The 19,506-nt window shown below is 43.8% G+C and overlaps 2 long non-coding RNA genes across 3 annotated transcripts in view; one reads left to right on the top strand and one right to left on the bottom strand.

The window, feature by feature from the left end:
• The window catches only part of LOC135279590 (uncharacterized), a 17,269-nt gene extending 12,009 nt beyond the window's left edge, over nucleotides 1–5,260 (top strand). Inside the window, exons 5-6 of one of the 2 annotated variants that reach the window (XR_010346806.1) lie at nucleotides 72–144; nucleotides 1,226–5,260. This is a non-coding gene — a long non-coding RNA (uncharacterized LOC135279590). The remainder of the gene's footprint in view (nucleotides 1–71; nucleotides 145–1,225) is intronic. The other variant, XR_010346805.1, reaches the window with a different exon arrangement.
• On the bottom strand, nucleotides 1,595–19,506 carry LOC135279591 (uncharacterized). The gene is made up of 3 exons (XR_010346807.1): nucleotides 19,083–19,506; nucleotides 2,079–2,194; nucleotides 1,595–1,727 (listed from the first exon to the last, which is right to left on the bottom strand). It is a non-coding gene; the product is annotated as an uncharacterized LOC135279591 (long non-coding RNA).

The following is a 19,506-nucleotide window of genomic DNA, read 5'->3' as shown; positions in this document are numbered from 1 at the left end:
ACAGCAATAAATTGAGCTTGCACACCTGTGATACTTTTAAAGATTAATTGTAACTCCCATCTAACTTCCAGTCCATTGAATGCTCATCCTCCATCTCTCTGGGAAAACAATAGGATTCAACAATCAGTGGGGCTCCAGGAACAGGTAACATAAAGCAAAACCATAAAAATTCAAGGTATTTCAAAGAATTTGAAATAATCCTGCTTACAACTATACATGAAAGCTCTCTCTGAGTTAGAAATGTCTCTGGAACATGACTTGGAGCATCAACTTTTTCTTGTGCTTCAGGAAGTCAGGCTGCATTTGGAGACATAAAAATTACAAACTTCCATATTTTTTTCTTTTAATTTATGGCACATAATAGGATTATCCTTCATAATATGATTGTGAAGCTGAAAACAATTTGTATTCCAGCAGCTGGATGAGCCTCCTCACATAAATTCAAAATGCAAAAGCCACCCAAACCATGAAGATTCCTGTAGCATGCTCCTATGTTAGGTAAAGGGCAACTTCTCTTCCTCTCATTATCTTCCTAAGTCATGATGGGCCATTAGAGAGTTCTCTGTTCTTTCCTAAGCTGACTATTTTTTGGCCACAAACAAATCTGAAGTGCAGACTCACAGCTCCTGCTGGCAAGAAGCCACACTTGTGTTACGAATGCCAGAAGAGGGAATCGGGCTCTGATTTTCCCCTTTGTGCTCGCTGTGTTTTGCTCTCCCCATGGCACAGGCGGATGCTCAGCGCTGCTCCTGCCAGCTGCCAGCAGCAGCGAGCCCAGGGCAAGCGAGGGCTGTGCAGCTGGGCAGGGATGAAGCAGCACCTCCACAGAGCTGCTGCTCCTGACTGCTCGGACCCCCTCTGGCCAAGGCACTTCTGAGGAGCAGAGTAATCGTGTGCATGATTGTGATTCTCCTTGCCTGCACCTCCCCCTTGTTCTGCTGGATAAGCCTCTCCTCTCCAGACAAGCTGCTGTCTGTGTCCTGTGAACCTGAAAGGGCACGTCTCAACTCCTGAGTGGAGAGTACAGTGGGCACGGTGTCAAACCCTTCTGTCCAATTACTCTGAAAACTGGATGTTTCAGAGTTCTGAGCTGTCAGTGTTTTATTCTGCTTGCTCCAAACTGTTGAATATTTCTTCTAATCGTGCATGATAATGCCAAAAGCCACTGTGACAAAAAATACATTTTGAACAAAGGCTAAACAACATAAACGCTTTTACTTTGCAGATGGCACTCAGAACTCGGCAGATGGCAAAAGAAATCCCACAGGATGTTCTTCTCTCCCCCCACATATATACATGAGAGCATGTGTGTGCACAAAACAGCAGTGTCCTGAGGAGATACTTTTGTGAAAGCCTTTGGAGTCTCTTCCCTTTGAACAACATCTCACTGCCCAATTTTACAACAGGAGAGATCCAGCCGGGGCAGGATACCAGAGGGGGACTCGGGGAGAACCTGTCTGTTCATGGGTTTGCCACTCACCTGTGATAAGCCTTTGGATAGGCAAGTTTGGTCCTTCTTCTTCCCATGCCATGCTCAGTCCTTTATTTTAATTATAGATCCTCAGGGAGGAGATTCTTCCAGTCTTTGGCTGTTAAGACTTGTACCATGCTGGTGCTCCTCACTGCAGCTTCTGTTTCCCAGGAAGTGTTAGAGACACCTGCACTCTGTAGCATTTTCTGCATTTCACAGAGCTGAGCATAAAGCTGTCCATGAAATGGAGATGTGCCTGATAGAGAGGCAAATACAGGCAAGGATAAACCACAGAAAATCTACAATCCTCCTTCTGCATCAGGTCCTTGATAAAGGCAGGGGATAAATCTTTCTGGCAGAGAGCTGTGTGAACAGGCACCACTGCTCCCAGTCCCCTTGGCCACGGAACAACTCCTGTGTGGGATCACTTTGCATTTACACCTGCAATTTTTATTATAATGTCCCTCTAAGGCAACTGCCTCCCAAAACTCTGCATGGAGTCTGCAGTTACGCCCAAATCCCACCCATGCTAGAAATGTCCCTTGTGTTGGAAGCACCAGCAGCTCAGAGGCCATACCAGCACCAGGGCAAGGCACTCCATGCTCACCTGAAGCTGGAGGTGGCATTTCTAGTAGGCAGCATTGCAAAATCCAGGGCAGCATTTAGTTTGGGTATTTTCCAAATCTGAAGTCCAGCCTGGATTTTTCAGCCAGCCTCTTACTTCTGGAAGAAAGCAGCACACCATTGCTTGTCACAGTACTGTTGAGTATTTGCACAGCCCCACCATGCCCTGACCCACCAGGCACACTCTCGACATCACTGCATTCCTGGCAGTTTGCTCTCCTGGAACAAACTGGCTCCTCTGAACGTGTCATTGTAATCACTTTGCAGCTCCATGTTGCCTGTGCACAGCACCCCAGCCAGCCCTCCTCCCTAAAGCACTGCAATTCCTCACAAATAGAAAGCACTGGCAGCAAATGCCACCTCACCTTCAGAGGAGTGGCACTGCCTTTAATTGCTTCCATTTCTCAGTCTCTGATAGAGGCAGTTTCTTTGATACAAACTTGTGCTCATCTCTGGAGGAGGGAGTTTTACATGCACATGGAAAGGGCAGTGAAACTTTCCCTTCTGCAAACAGAACTCATTTCTCTGGGCAGGGAGCTCCGGTGTGTCACTGAACCTGCATGGACATGACTGGTCAAACACAGGATGCAGCAGGGTGCCAATATTTTTAAAATAGTATTAAAAGCTGAGGTTGGTGACAGAGTCTGAAAGGACAACAGCAAGGAGGGCAGAGTAACAAGTTTGACTGTTCTCGGATTACCAAATCACTGAACAGATGGACTGGTTCCATACAAACCTACAGCCCTTCCAAAACCAGGAGTACCAGACATATGCACAGACAATTGTACACACAAAAGTGTGCTCGGCTACCCTGACACTCACAATTTTGGCAACTCGGAGACAAATCTGTTGTTTAAGCAGAGAGAACAGTGCTTTTTTTTTTTTTTTTTTCCTCTTACTTTCATGGCAACCTGGCTGTCTGCAGCAGAGATTATTTCAGGTGGAAGAAAGTTGTTCTGTATTTGCATGACAGAGAGCACAGTATGTTACAGACTGGGAAGACATTGCCCAGCACCTCCCACCATCTACCTCTCCAGCTCAGGGAGAGGCTTGGAATGATCACACCCAGACACCTTCACTCCAAAGTACCCTGGAGCCTGTTTGCAGCACTCTTCACTTGGTCTAAAAACAGTTCTGCAGCAGCACAAGGTGCACAAAACAGAGCAAGTCCAGCACTGGGAGCCAGGACTACCTCAAAGAGGCAGAGAATCAACCCTGAAATTGCAGATTACTTCCTGGGCAGGAATATTTAAGAATGGCCTGGCTTTGAGTATTTTCTTTTCCATCCTCGCCATTTCAGTGGCAATCTCACAGCTGTGCCATCTTCCAGTGAGCACTGGCTGTTCTTTCATACTCAAAGATCTCTATCAGCCATAAACATTTAGCCAAGTGAATGAATTTTTAAAAGTGTGGGGGACTCTAACAGCTGTGATGTTTGATTGATTAGTTCCACAAGAAATCACACATATAAAACATAATAGAGACAGCTAAACCTCCCAATTGCTCTGTGGTCCATGGACACATGGTTGAGAGCTGGGTAAGCAATCCTGGTATGCCCAGGATCTTCTCTGGAATGGGAACTCAGGCCATTTGTCCCAGAGCCCAGAGAACACAAGCAGGACATTTGCTGGTGTCAGCCTCAGGCATCGAGGATGAGGAAAATGCTGTAGGAAGGAGACAAGAGGGAGCAAGGAGGAGGAGAACATGCTGGAGATGCAAGACTCTCACCTCTGCTCAGACCAGCAATCAAAAGATGGACGCAAAATAAAATTGGAGGCCCCACTGGAAACTGAAGAAATAAACACTGAGCATTCCTTAACTACAAATCAGATTGTTTGGATAAAAGAGGGGTTTGGACTCCACAGGAAACTCCATTGCGGGTACTTCCTATATTTCGAGGATGGGACCTCATACAAACTTGTAAGACTTTTGTGACACAATTATTGTTGATGTGGGGTGATTACAGATGTAAAAGCTGTCTGAGGTATCTGAATGTTGACAGTGAATTTGAAACTACTCCAAGCTCAGACCCAGAGGATTTCTATGGGCTCATTTCCAGTTAAAACACATGGCTGAAGTCACGTGATTCCATGGACTAAGGCAGTTTCTAATCAAATCACGGCAGTATTAGCAATAGATAGCTTCATGTTTCTGTCAGAAGCCTTATTATTTTTCCTTATTATTTTTCCTGCCTTAAAGGAAAGAACCAGAGCTGCTCTGGCTGCCTCCAAGGCTGGTGAACAAGTTCCATTAAACCTTGTTTAGAACAGCTACACTGGCTCAAACACAGGAAGAATCTTACCCAAGTAAGGGGCTCATATCTCAGAAAAACATCTTACAGTACTCTACATTAATTAAAGATAAGGTGATATCATTACAGAGATAGACATTGTTATCAAGGCTGTTTTCATGTCTGCAGATGAACACTTCCAGAGAAAGATATTTCTGAAAACCTCCCATTGTGTTTGAAAGCATTTGCTAAATGGAATTACAAAGTTTCACTGGGTAGCATATTTTTGGGTGTGATCCACAGCTCACTGAAGTCAAGAGGAAGGCATGTAAAACTCTGGTTAACTGTCTCTACTCTGGAAATTTGGGTTTTTCAGCAAGTGCATTTATCATATTAAATGTATACTGAGTTTCTCTTATTTTGTTAGCTGTCAAATAAATGTTCAAAGGAGACATTTTCAAGAATCTACCTGCATTACGTTGGACAAGAAACACTCACTGGGGCAAGGGAGCAAGAAAAGGCTGGGAAGGTTTTAGTTACTGCCAAAATTTCCAACTATTCAGTGCTGAAAGCACTGAGAACGCATTTTTCTTCTTCAGCACAAAAAAAAAAAAAAATCATTGCTTCAGAGTAGAACCAGTAACTACAGTTGGAACCAGTATCTAACAGTGCTTCAAATGAGAAGTTTACACATCATAGCAAAGATTTACTTAATTTTATGGGGAACACAAGGAAAGAAGCATTTAAAGTGGGTGAGGAGGGGTTCTTTGTTGGCTTTGCTGCACTCCTGGGAAAATATTTTTTATCATTTGAAACCTAACACAAAGCCACTCCCAACACCTGACTCCTGCCCGTGTGTGCCCTGCAGCATCTGCTGAGGGGACACGGGGAAGCTGCCACCAGGAAACCTCAGAAGAGAGCAGTGGCTGCCCCCAAAATGGGGAGCTGACCCCTGTCAAGAGATAGGACTGCTGAACAGAAACCAGTGGTGAAAACCAGATGGTGTTTGTGTCGAACTGTGTGTGTTTACAAATAAATTCAGCTTTGCTGTAGTGTGTTCCAGTGCTGTTCTAACAAAGAGGAGCTCTAAGTCCCTGGCTCACAGCATGGAGGAATCCCCACATGAGCCTGCATTCAGGTAAAGAAGATTCAGAGCTGTTGCTGGAGTTCTTCCCTAAGTGAAGAACCAGTGCAGTAACAAGTGATTAAGCCCCTTTCTCTCTCAAAACTCAAACCCTGAACTTTTCCTCACAGTTCAGACAGATTGTGAGGTGGTGCCTAATGGACCTCTGGGGTTTTATCCCTCCTTCCCTGTTAAGGCAAACAGCTCCCATCAACTCTCTGCTTCTGGGGCTTAAGGGAAATCCAAACTAAAAGGCACTGCCTGATTTCCAGATTTAACTCCTGAGCATCCTTTCATATGGAAAATTCCAATCATAAGCTTGAGTTGGTTCGTGCCAGTCCCAGTTCACAGCGAGGTTGGATAAAACCCCACAGCAAGTGTCATGGAGATAAGGTACCATGGTTGCCATGGCATTTCCCCAGACCAAAGTGATCCCTTGCTCTCAGAATGCCCTGAGTGAAGGCCCCTGCACAGGCTAATGACACCAGGCTTCACTGAGGTCTGTGGAACCCCTCAGAGTGGCACAGAGATGTCCCTGCCAGGAGCTGTGCTGCCCTCAGGTGAAAACTAATCAGTGAGCTATTCCAATAGACAAAACTGCTTCTTGCTCTATTTTCAGAAATACATGGCTGCTATCAGGTATCAGTTCCGAAACTGATTTCCAAACTGATTCTGCTTAAGATTTGGTGCAGTTTCCCAACCAGCACAAGTTAGATAAAATACTAATGAACTTCAAACTGTGCACATCATGGGAAAGGTCAGACCACAGCAAAAGTGCTGCTACACACAGTCAGGATTCTGCTGCATGCCTGGTGGAGAAAGAATTCAAGCTAACATTTAAAATGCAAGGTGAAAACCAGCTAAAATGATCACCTTTCGTTTTGGAAGTGAGGCAGATTCCTGGTATTTCCATGCTCTGTGATGCAGACTGGCATTGAGGGCTTTTTCCAACATCTGAACCCAAAGTGCCAAGATGGAACACTCTGGCACTCCTTAACTTTCCCAGGCACCCCTAGTCCTACCTGCACCCCAAAAATCTGACTTTATGGATTGTGCCACCCTGTGAACACAAGGAACCCTGAGAAAGTTTAGCAACCTGATTATGTCCAAATAGTTTTTATGCTACAGGACAATTAAAAAAAAAAAAAAAACCAAAAAAAAACCAAAACCAACTCTTAACAGCCGTTTGTGTGCTCACCTGTACTGTAAGTACATGTGGAGGATCCTTGCAACTTGGGATGCAACCCTGAAACCTCCTTAGGGAGATAAAATTAAAAAGAAAGACTAGAAAGCTACTATGAAGTTGCTGAAAGAAACACAGATTATGTTTCAATGACCTTCTTGAGATGTATTCCTTACTCTGTGTCATTTGTACATGTTTGCATCCACAAAGAACCGGAAAGGAAATTATTCTGTGCACAGAGGCCAATAGCTGACACTGTTCACCTACAGAGCTGGTGAGTTCTTGTTTATGTTCTCAATCTCTTTCTAAGATTTTTAAAAACTGAAGTGTCAGAGAGGTTAAAACTATTTTTTAAAGCAATAAGTTCTTCACAATCTCCTTGAAAATCAAAAGAAAATTGTTACAAGTGTTATGGTTTTTATGTTGAACTCTGAAAAAGAAGTGTAGAAGTGCTTTTTGCTGAATTTGGGTCTGGCTTATGGGAAGATTTTTCTCTTGCCATATCAGCTGTATCAGTTTCAGGGCCACACAAAGGGTCAGCACAGGATTAATGACCAGAAGTGTTTCCTATCAACATTCCCTGCTCACCTTTCCCTCTGAAAGGAGCTGCAGCCAAACACTGCATCTTTCATCAGGATAACTCAACTCACACTAATGGAGGAGAAGGGAGAGAGAGGGCTCAGGTCTCCAGCTCCAGTGAATGCTGAGAGGAATCTTTTCCCATGGCCAACCCCTCTATGGCATGCTTGCCCAAAATCTTTTTAACTGTGTGTGCTGAGGGGAGACCAATGCAGGTATTGGAGCCTAAACTGGGGCAGAATAAAATCAGAATTACAGAAAATAGGCCCTGATCATCTCCTCCCTTCAGTCTCTGGGAGCTTTGGAAAGGAAGCTTCTCGTTTCCCTACAATCAGGCCCTGCTCCCTGAGCTGCTTTCTTACCTCCAAGCCAAAATACTCCTGCTGTACCCAGGTCAGGGATGTCTGTCCAACCCCACGAGTGCTCCCCTGAGCTCCCAGAGCTTTTCCCCCTGCCCTTGCCACCCTTTGGGCAGCTCTTGCCACCTTTCCAGTGCCAGGAGCAATTCCCAAATCTCAGCCCTGCAGGGCTCCACTGCCACTCTCTGGCTTTAGAAAGTTTCCTCGGGAGTTGTGAGGGGCTCATCTGCAGCAAACGCCTCAGACACAGCAATGCTGGTTTGGTGACAAGTGACTGCTGAAAATAGTACATTTATTCAATGAGCTTAAGCACAGCAGTCCCAGTTGTTGACGCTCCTCATGAAAATATTGATTCTAAGCTCCCTAGCTTAGAATGTTTTGATCCACATTCTGGGCCTATTGATCTATCTTTGATACTTCAATCAAGCTGCTGTTTATATCAACTGCAAATTCATCTGATCTCTCCAAAATAATTAGATTAATCACAGGAGGATCTACAAAAGCCCTGCTTTGATTGATTATGTCTTCATGCTCTCCTGGGGAAAACAGGTAAATTTTGAAATGTGAAAAAGACAGTTGTTAGCCTTTTCATTCTAGCATCTTTGAAATATTTTTAGTCCCCCTTTTCCTTTTATGATCTCAGGCTTTTACAAGATTGCAGGCTCACAGCATGCTTAGTTATGATTTCTTCAGTGGCTGACATTTTGCAATACATAATGATTTAGCCAATATGAGCAGAACTATCATTACACAATTTATTGTTCCCCAAAGTATTATTTGTTGTAGAGACTATTAGGCCTAGGAGTTACATGTTGCAGAATTTTTATTAGAATTGTTTTAAATTCCAAGGAAATTAATCCCTCCCTTCATACCTCCTGCTCCAAGATTTCCATTTTGCAAAGCAAATAAAAAGTATTCAAGCACAAAAGTGGTGGGGGTAGTAAGGACTTCTCCTGAAATCATCAGCACTTTTCTTTGCATAAAAAACAAATGAAGACTTTTTAAGGATTTTACTTTTAAGAGCAAAATTTAAGACAGGATTTTACTTTTAAGAGCAAAATTTTCCTTTAATTTGCATCATGGAAAACACCAGTGATGCCAATGGGATTTGTGTGTGAGTTCTGAGCCCAGCTGAAAAAAAAGAATGGTGGTGTTCAAAAATGCATATTTTATTTGATGAATGAATTGCTAAAAAAAAAAAAAAAAAAAGGCACTATTTTTTTTTTATTCTGGAAACAATGACTTTGTACAATAATCCTATTGTTCAATCATCACTACAGCCTCTAGTGGAACCATGCCCAGAAGGATGAAACATTTTGTGCTAAACCTTTTCCAGGGGCCTTCTACATTAATCAATAGTTTTGATTACTCAATCCTATGATTATTCCATTTTTTGGAACAAATCATTAGGGTTATTAATTACACCAAGACAGCTGTTTATCTTCCAGCAGAACAAAAGGAGCTCTCATCCTGCCACTGCCAGGGAGCTGTTTAATGCACGGCTGAACTCGGCTCAGCCTTCCCTCGCCTCTGGGCGTGCCAGAGATGAAAGGGTCAGAGCTGGGCTTGGGCAGCCACGGGAGCTTCCCTGGAGATCCAAGTGCTGCTGCTGAGGGTCACTTCTGGGAACCTCTTCCTCCATTTGAGAAGGAGCTGGAGGCAGGGGAGGGAAAACAAGGTTTGTGTGATGTTGAAAGTGAGCTGGGCCAAGGGCACATTCAAAATCAGGGAACGGATGCCAAAGGGGGGATGGATGTAACTGGAGAGAAGGAGGGAGAGCAGGGGGGAAAAACGCATGGAGGAGAAACATTGTTAATTTGGGGGGGGGGGGGGGGGGGGGTTGTTTGGCTTTCCATGTACGCATAATGAGGGGTAATTAGCTCTGCCTGCACAGTGAATTTCTGCATCTCAATCAGCAAACAAGAAAATCCTGGAACAGCTCTTCAGGGAGAGGAGAGCAACACCCAGAGCTGAGTGGGACTGGCATGGACCACGAGAAATCATTGCTGTGGAAGACGATGCTGGAGAGCTGAAAGAGGAAGCACAAGTGCTGCAAGGACATACTTAATGATTCTTCAGGATGGGAAGAGAACAAAGGAGGGGGTGGTTTCCTTTCCACATGGAAGCAGCCCTGTATTTATGAAGACAGTCACTCCCCTGAAAGGACTACCTTCTCTTACCTTGATAATTATGTACGGTTCTGGTGATTTTTTTTAGTTAAGAACAGAGTCTGTTTCCTTTGCTCAGAGCAGGAATCACTGTCTAGTTATGTAAGTCAGAAGCTTCCAGTGTGGAGAGGGTGGGAGCGCGCAGCTCCCAGGCTGGCAGCTCCCAGCGCTGCTGTGCTCAGGGGACACCACAGCCCCTGCAGGGACATCTCCTGCCTGGAAATGGCACAGGCAGCTCAGCACAGAGCCTTCAGTGCCTGCTCAAGGGGCTCAAGGAGCACGGACTGGGCACATGTAGGATCCAGCACTGCTGGGGAGAAGGAGGAAGAGGAATAATCCCACACATCTGCCTGACACAGAGCTGCCACACCTCAGCCCATTGAGGCACTGTGTCACCTGAATGTCACACAGAGCAACGGCCTGCTGCTATTACTATGGCAAGCATAAATATTCCACCTCCAACCTTTTGAAAAGATTTCCTTTCTTCCCTTTTCCAGGGATTAATTTCTTTTTCTCTGTGCCATTCACTGGATCGTGTCCTGCCTTTCTTCTCCAAGTGATTTGGCAGCAATGCTTCAACCACTGGTTTCAAAAAGCCAGGCTATTTCTTTATTCTGAGTCTACAGTACACAGCATGACAGAGGTCCTTTACATCCTTCTAAATATTAATAAAAAAAGAACAGTATGGAACTTCACTTGAGTTTGGGAAAAGCTGCATTGTACAAGATGCTAAAACCAAAGTCATTTGTTCATTTCTGTCTGAAACTGTTTGAGGTTTTTATGGCTCAAGAAGTGAGGATAAATTTACAGTCTCGCTTTCCAAAATGAACACAGAAAAATGAAAATCAATTAAGAGAATTTTTGCAGTTCTCTTGGATTCACATCTCTAAGGTTTTAAACCAGCTTTTCCCTGCAATGTTTAAATTGACAGATTCAAAGATTCACATTGTGTGTAAGTCAGAAGAAATCTCAAGGATATATCCTGATTTTTATAGAGAATTGGGGGTAAACCACTTTTTCTCTTGCTATACCAAAATGAATCCTAAATATTTTATGGGATAAAAAATCCCAACAGAGTTGAAAGTAACAGTTATAAGAAAGGCCCTGCTTCAACTCCAGTGGGCTCCTTCAGGAGCTGGGGGAGATGATTTTTCATTTATCTACAATTTTCAAACTATGGGAAGAGTGTTAAAAGTAAAAAGTAAAACTCCAGTGCTCCCAGCCTTGGAGATCACCACACCTTCAACCTGGCAATGGCTGCTGGGTCCTGAGCACCCACAGCATTTTACAGGCCCACTGGAGAAATTACTGCTCCCTGAATAGTTAATGAAGCAGCTCGGCACAACCCTCTCATTTCACATATGGCAAAGAGAATTGAAACCACCAGCATATTCTAACGATCCTCTTGCAAAATGTCATCTTTTGAGATGCAAATACCAGGCCAGAAAAAATATCCCTTCTTCCATTAATGCTCTAGTCCTTAGACTTAAGGAAATGAAGAACTAAATCAATAAACAACTTCAATTTCTACTCCTTCTCTCAAGTTTCTTTTAAATCAATATGCAGCTAAAATCTCATAGTTAAATAAACCATGCCAACATATTGCTTCAATTACTGTCATATAACCTCTTTCAACTTGGTATCCATTATCTTCTCTCCCATGGATAAATACTCACCCTTGGGAAAGGACCTGTGCATAATAAACAAGAAAATTGAGTTGTTCTCTTAAGACAGCTGTCACCTGGCACAAGAAGTGGCGATCAAATGATCCAAAATAGCACTTAAACTGATCAAATTAAGGAAGAAGCATTTTTGCATTTCTCCTATTTTGTTTTTTGGGGTGGGATTGTTTTTTTTTTTTTGGTCCACAGATGTCATGTAACAGGATCAGATCCTCCTACCTGCTGTTCCTGAAAGAATTAGTTCCTAAAATGCAAGTTTTAACAAATGTCCTTCTCCAGCAATGCCTGACTCTACCTTAACACGGACAAAATCTGAGGTGCCAGACAAAAAGAATCCAGGCAATGTAAATAATGTGTTAAAGCCAGGGCAATCTGGATAAACAGTAGATTCATAATTGTATTTGGCAAGAAAATCAGAGGGAGAGGCCTCTCCATTTTGCAGGGATCTGGAAAAAGTGAAAAGCCTATGGAGGGCTAATAAAACTTTTCTGGCTCACCATCTGGAAGTCTCAGCAGTTTCTGCTTTCGGAAAGAATGCATTCTGCTTTTAACTCCACACAATGCCTCATTGCTGCTTTCATGTGCTCCAGACCAAGGAGACCTTCTACAAACAGCCCAAAAATCAATACATGTTATTCTGCCTCAGCCAGGTGTGTGCTCTTTGAAAACAAACTGAGACATCTCAACATCACACAATGGCTTGGCCAGCTCTGCCTCCAGGAAGAGACACTGCAACACAGGCAGGACCTGCAGGCTTTGCAAAGGTTGTGGAGCACTGGAAATGAGTGGAGGAGGAAAAAACAAAGGGAAGAAAGCTTTCTTATTCTGCTCTCAGGAGACACAACCTGCAATATGACAGCTTTCACCTATGACACCAGCCAGTCTGAGCTTCAATCCAGCTGGGTACTTAAGTCATCCTTTATTCTAAGCCAGTGAACAGACCGAATTCCTCCCAGTTTTGAATAGAAATTGATACCTATTTAGTTTTAAATGCCTTGCCAGATCAAGGCCCAAGTCACTCGGATGATGAGGTTTACTGCCAGACAGTGTAAAGAACAGGAGCAAAGGTTATGCAGTTTCTTATTCCTTGGCTGGAAAAAGGATGTCAAAGAGAGATGAATGCGGAAATACTCCTTAAACATAAAGCCCACAAATGGCACTGCCTCCTAACAAACCTTGACACTGTAGTAACAGCTCTGCACACTGGCTTGTGGATGGAGAACAGCCAGAGAATGCTTAAAGAACTTACTCCCTTCTTATGAGAATTAAATCAAGGAGAAGCCTGGATGAGAATAACCCATGTGCCAGAGCCCCAGCACAACCATCTGATCCAGGACAAATGGCGCCATCCTCCACAAACCCAGCTGCTCCTGCACTCTGGTTTCAAGCTGAAAACAGGTTTTTCACCAGTTCCATTTACACAAAGAGTTCAGAAGGCTTATTTTTCATTCCAGCAGAGAATTAACACAAATGTCAGAAGTTGCCAGGGAACAGACTGTCACCCTCCAACTGCTTCCCTCCCTTCAAATACTTGGAGGATATTGTACTTCACATATCGCCCTTTAATCCTGTGTTCTGCTGCAGCTTTTTAATATGTACTTGGTGTATCTGTGCAAAATCTCAGAATGCAGACTAGCCTAGCAGACAGAGCTTTGGCTTGGGATTTAGGAGACCTGTGAGCTGTTAAAGGCTGTTACAAAGGCTGCTGTAAGTGACTTCCTCACTCTGCTTCAAGCTCTACATTTTGGCAGTGTAAAAGCGACACGCTTTGAAATTGGTGGATGGAAAATCTCTCAGACCTTAAAACACAGAAGAAAGCTGAAACACACCCAAAACTCATTCTTGGTGGAAAGAAGAGATGCAAGCAGCCCATACAGAACCCCCAAGAAGTCAGTTTGCAGCAGCTGCCATGCACAACTTCCACAGGTCATTTCTTGAAGGCACCAACCCTGCCCCTTTCTTAGTGCCCCCATCCCCACAGTATCCAGCCTTCCCCTGGCTGGCAGGCCACCCCTCCAGGTTGCTTTAGGCCACCCATGGGCAGGGAGTGTCTCACCATGGATTCAGCATGGGCTGGAACACTCAGCTGAAAGCTCTGGGTTTGCATTTCCCCGTGCTGTACTCAGTGCCCAGCCAAGGGGAGCCCAGTGATCCACCTGTGATTCAGTGATTGTGTTTGCAGTGCACACCCTTACAGAGAAGGTGGTTCAGTTTTACCAACACTGTGCTTCACCTGAGACCCCCTAAGGGCTAAATAGCCCCAGCTGACACTTAAGGACACTGCTCCATCCTGGTCCAGGGAAAATGCCAAAGCAAGCTGGAATTCCTCACCAGCATTGCACAAAGTGGCCTGGAGCTCTGCAGGGATGAGTGACCAGCAGAGGGGTTTGTATCACTGCCCCTGCCTCTGCCAACTGCTTCTGATACAGGGCTCCAGCAGCAGCTCATGAAATGCCCACCTGTGCTAGGTAGACCTAAAATGTGTTAAAAGGTAACGGCCTTCACAAAACACTGTTTTCAATTCATTATTTACCAAAACTCACATTTCATTGGTGCTTCCAAGGTAAAACACCCTACATAGTTTAAATCCTGATATTCAGCATGTAGACACAGGCAAGTCTAATCCTGCTAAATCTGATTCTTTCCAGCTCCCCCTGTTTCTCTTCCCTTAAATCCCCAGCTGAAGATGGCAAATTTTCCCCACAATAACAGCTAGCAGTGCTAGGCTGCATCCTGATGGTCTGTGCTGCCAGAACCAGACACTGCCATTTGAAATATGAAAATACCTCACTAGAAAACAACCTTTGAAATGGCACAACATATCTGACATGAGCTTGCAGCCTCTGGATTGTTCATTTACATTCAAAGGAGTCTTGGAATGAGAGAAAATTCTGCCATCTGGCAGAAGTTAAATCAACCCAGAGCAGTGGTGGGCAGGTGCTGACATCCCAAAGAGGCTGTCCCAAGGAGCAACAACTCCGGGCTTTCTCAGCTGAGTGCAAAGGCTGAGCAGGCCACACCAGGCTGCTCATTCCACCCCTGTGAGTGCCCAGAGGAGAGAACAGAGTCCATGAGCAGAGCAGGGACACAGAGCCCTTCAGGCTCCTTGGTGCTCTCCACTGGAAATCAGATGAGTGCTGACAAGAGCAGGAAAACTCTTTTTGAGGAGATCCAGGCTGCTGGTGTCAGTTCCAGTGACAATCACATCAGGCTGCCTGCACAGACATGGGGAGTTCATCCCCTGCCAGACAAATTCTGTATTTACTTGTTCTCCAAAGCAATCATACTGAAAGGAAAACATATTGAATGAGCTATACAGCAGGCAACTCCAAAATATCATTTATGTTTTCAAGAACCACAGAAGAGAAAATAGACAAGATTAGATTTTGAAAGCACTAGATAAGTGCAATGCCTTCGAAAGCCAGGCTCTTGTCCTTCAAGAAAACAAAGTCTGCTGGGGTTGCCCTCATGAATTACTTTTAATCTGATTCTCACCACAGCCTTGGCTAAAGAAAAGCACAAGTCCAGTCTCCTCTCTCTCATATCCAGATATTGCACTGGGAAAACTCCACAGATCAGAAGCTTCCCCCAGGACCACGGTGGACTTTTCTATAAAAGCGACAAGATGAAGGAGCTTAGGGAGTCAGACATCCAGTTCCTCTAACAAAAAATGCCTGGTTTTCTCCTGCTGACATGAGAGCCTGGTTTACCCATTTTGGTAAAGTTCTGGTTTATCACTTTAGGCCTGTTGAAAATACATTAACGAGGCAGGAAATTTACCCCATTTGGATTTCTTAGGATCTGGGCACCCAAGTCCTCTGGGCTCTTTCCCTGCAGGGGAAGCTGATCTGGAGCAGCTTGTTGCCTTGTCACCAGGCAGATCTGTGTGCACCACATGCTTTACATGTTCCATAACTTACACACATAAAATCCTCTTTTCCCTCAACTTTACAGCATAATATGCACGTTTCATAATTGTGCTGCATGCAGACTGTCATGGGACAACACAAACTGCACAGGCTGCACAGCTCACCTGCCAATACAACTTGCTGGAAAAATTCCTATTTCTGTCTGGAGGGATGGCTCATTTTATAAAACAAACCAACAGCCTAAAATCCTGCTCCATAAGGGTTTCCAGGCTAAAACCTGGAATGTACTAACATATGTTTTGTGTGTAAAGTGTGACAGAGCTGCAGTCAGCAGAAACTGAATTCAGGAGAAAATACTTTGGGGAACTTTTCCTGATGTGGTTGGAAAAGGATGCTGTCTGCAGAAGAAGCAGATTTATTCAGAGGTCAAGAGCACAGCTCAGTGTTCTGCCTCCTAATGCACAGAGAGGACTTTTCTGGACACAGAACAGTTGTTGTCTGTACAGCTGTTTTCAATGTCATTGCTGGGGACTTTATGATACTCATGACAGGTTTTACAGGATTATAATACTGTTTTCTTTCTATTTCAATGATTCTGGTAGATGCTAAGTCTGTTCAGAGGGTGATGGTTGCTTTGGAGGAATTCAGAAAGCTCTGCACTTTCAAATACAGCAAACCACTCCATAAATGTCCTTGTGAAAGATGAGGCAATTCTGGAGAATTTTACAAACAGTGCAAACAATGTATTTAATAGTAACCAAAATGGACTCTAACAATTTGATGACTTTCCAGTCTTAAATTCTAAGAGCATTTATAGATGCATCGTAAGGGGAAGTTATTCAGTCTTTCCAAAAGCCCAGCCTGGTTAGTTAGGACCACAATGACAAACTGGTCACTGAAGCTCAGGCAATTCCAAGGCACCTGTAAGCTGCCTCCAAACACATATTCTGTGGCATTTGCCAGCTCTAAGGCAAGCAAAGGATGTCAGCTTCGAGGAAGAGCAAATCCAGAAGCTCAGAACACCCAATGGATGGGGCACAATTTGTGCAGCTGCCTGTACAACCCAGAGCTGGTGCTGAGCTTTCCCAAACATTTCACTGCCTTTCTGCACATCCTGAGGAGCCCCATGGCTGCTGCCAGGAGAGCCCTGAGGGAAACGTGATCATCTGACAAATAGATTACACCTTCTAGCAGTTCCCAGCAGTAGGGAAGTGTTTGCTGAAGGAAAAGTTCTCCCTGGGGCTCTTCAGGCTTGACAGTTTCAATGAGGCACTTTTAAAAGTTTCCCTTTAAATGTTCCAATAAAAATGCCATCAATGCCTTCATGGCAGGAAATTACATATTTAAAATAAAGAAATGAGCAAAAATCCCCCAGAACTGCTTTACAATGGATCTAAACCCAGAGAATCCCTCAGCTGAGTGCCCAGCCCTGCCACAAATGTGTCCTGCGGTGTGACACTGCCAGAGCCACCCCATTTGTCTCTGCCCAGGAGACAAACAGCTCTGCCATACTTTCTGAAACAGGTAGAACGTGAACTCTAAATGCTGCAGATTCTAAGGCTCAACAGCTGCATTTTAAACAAAAAAACATTTAAGGAAGTTCCTTGAGTAGATAAAAGTTGCCTTGGTACAAAGGGAGATGCTCACTCAATTAAAAGCACAAAGCCTTCCTCAGATATGTCCTTATGAAGGGAACTGTAAATCCATTTTATTTCTCCATGTATTCAGGCTGGATTTCCTTTTGATCACAGCCACGTGCTCCCTCCCACACAGCAGGATGGATTAGCAAGAAGCACAGCCAGTGCAGGCTTGGACACTCCTCCTGTTCAGCCAAAGGTGTGGAAAGCCACAGGAATGATCGTTTGATAATGAAGGGAAGAATATGACCTTGATTCTTTCTTTTTTCCATACTATGTGTAAATACTAAATCTGTAACTTGAAGCATTCTTTGAGGAGAAGGGGAAGGGGGAAAAAGCAAAAAACCAACTCAGTTTTGAACAGTATGAAAATGAATTCTGGCTCCTTCTAAGCAGAAATGGGGCCACGGTGACCGGGTGAAGCATTGGGATTTTGCATTACTGCACTATTTTACAATTTGCTGTTTAGAAAAAAAAGTCATTTTCTAGATTGTAAGTACTAGATATTTTTGATATTTTTCCTTTTTGTCCTCCTGAAATATATGTCTTTGCATTTCGCCATTTTTACCTCTTCCACAGCAGGTTTTTCTTATCCTTCCCTTTCCTACCTTTGGAATTTATGGGCCCTTTACCATTGAAAGGAAGAAGCCTCTTGCTGCTCTCGCAGGCACTGCTTGTTCCCTGAATATTTAAATAGCCCTGCTCCTTTCATGAGCTGTGAGACACCTACATCAAGGACCAAAGGATCTAAGCAATGACCCTGATATTTAGATCTAAGGAGCTGCTGATAGCCAAGTTCACCCTCCGCACAGCTTCCCTGAATTTGAAAGGCTCACACGTGGCACAGATTTGGTCCTCCGTGTTGAAGTTGTAGGGCTGATCTGGAGATACATAATAAGCAAAGACGTTTGAGGCAGTTCAGCATCTTTCAGGGTAAGGATTTTTAGATCTGTACCTTTGTTCCCAAAAGAGTTAAATGAATAATGAAATCTCCCTGCAGTGAAAACTGCTGAACTTAATTCAGAGGAAATTTCTCAAAGAACTGCCTTGGTGCCTTGCAAATGTGCCTGTCAAAAAGGGCTGCTCCTTCCCAGGTATTTGTTTTAGAAATTCCCTGCCTATAGGATTACACAGAGCAGCTCAGGAGAGACTTACACTGAAAGCAGGTTTGCATTTTGAAGGTTTAAAAATTATGCTTTTTTATTAGCGTGAATGTGAAGCACTAAAAATACTACTTAACAAAATTAATTTCAAGGTAATAACTTTTCAGATAAACAAAATACAAACCTGTGAAGATCAGTACCATTTCTTTGACCAGCTAACTCTTTCTCCTCTACAATAACAACCCTCAATTTAGAGTGCGTTTGTAAAATTGTCCCTATATCAGATTTGAGGGTTCCATTCTTAGGCTTCAAAAGTTTTGAACAAATTACAAAACAACCTGAATATCTGATTACACAGCATATAACTCAGAAGAAAATTCCATCCTTTGCAATTTAGCAGGCACAAAGGTAACCTTGGTGTTGTTCCTTACAATCAAAAATTGACCTAATAGTGGAATTCTAACATCTTTAACTTAGGCATAAATAACATTCTTGTCTTCAATATTCAACAGAGTACAGCTAAACCTGTGATAACTGCAAGAATTACTGAAACCATTCTCAACATTTGTAAGATACTTTGATTTTCAGCTCTCCAGGAGTTGCAAGTGCACATGTAGACATTATTTTAAAAGGCCACCAGCAAAAAGACATTTACAAAAGTGTAGTATTTTGATCAGACTTTTCAGACCCTAGAAAAGTTACCTAAATATGGGACACTTAATCTAGATGGTTTTGGTTGGTTGACTCAACTTCCAAGCAAGAAAGGAGGTGTGGAACTACCAAAGCTGAATTCTCCCAGAGAGCCCCTTCCTCTGTCAGTCCCCAGGTTCATTAAACTTTCAGAGCTGATTTCCAAGCTACTGTTTGCTTTTGTGTTTTTGTCAGCCAATCCACAGAAAGAAAACAAATTGGATGGACTAGTTCCAAGCAGCCTGCCAATAAAAAATTTAAGCACTACTATCTAGAAGTAAAGTTTAAACAGAATTTTAAACTAAATCAAAATGTCAGAGTAAAGGACCATCAATGTAACGAGCTCTGCTGCACTGCTCTTTACCTGAGATCTTGCAAAGGAACTTCTTCCTCCCTGAGTCTGAGGAGCCATAACTCAGACTCTGATGGCTCTGCACTGCTCAGAGGTCTCTGGAAAACAAAAACCAGCCCAGCCCTGCTCTGCTCCCCACAGGTGCCTCTTCAGCAGAAAACCTGGCAGAGGAGATGGATTCTTTAGGAAAATCCCTGTTGAGGCAGGGGAAGCCTTGGGTTTCAGTGTGTGTGTGGAACTTGGCAGTGCCTGGGAAATGTGCTTTGTTCTGGTGTCAGGAGTGTCTGTAGGACCTGGCAGCTGGGCCACAGGGCTGGGTTTGTTCCCTTTCTGCAGGGAAAGCTTCCCATCACTCAGAATTCTGTTTGCCAATTCTGCTGTGCTGGTCAGGTCTAAGTCCCAGGACTTTCATTGCACATGAAAGGAATTTTAGGGG

Source organism: Passer domesticus, chromosome 12, assembly GCF_036417665.1.
Source record: "Passer domesticus isolate bPasDom1 chromosome 12, bPasDom1.hap1, whole genome shotgun sequence".
NCBI lineage: Eukaryota > Metazoa > Chordata > Aves > Passeriformes > Passeridae > Passer > Passer domesticus.
Note: the sequence above shows the minus strand (reverse complement) of the source record. Positions and strands in the feature narration are given on the sequence as shown.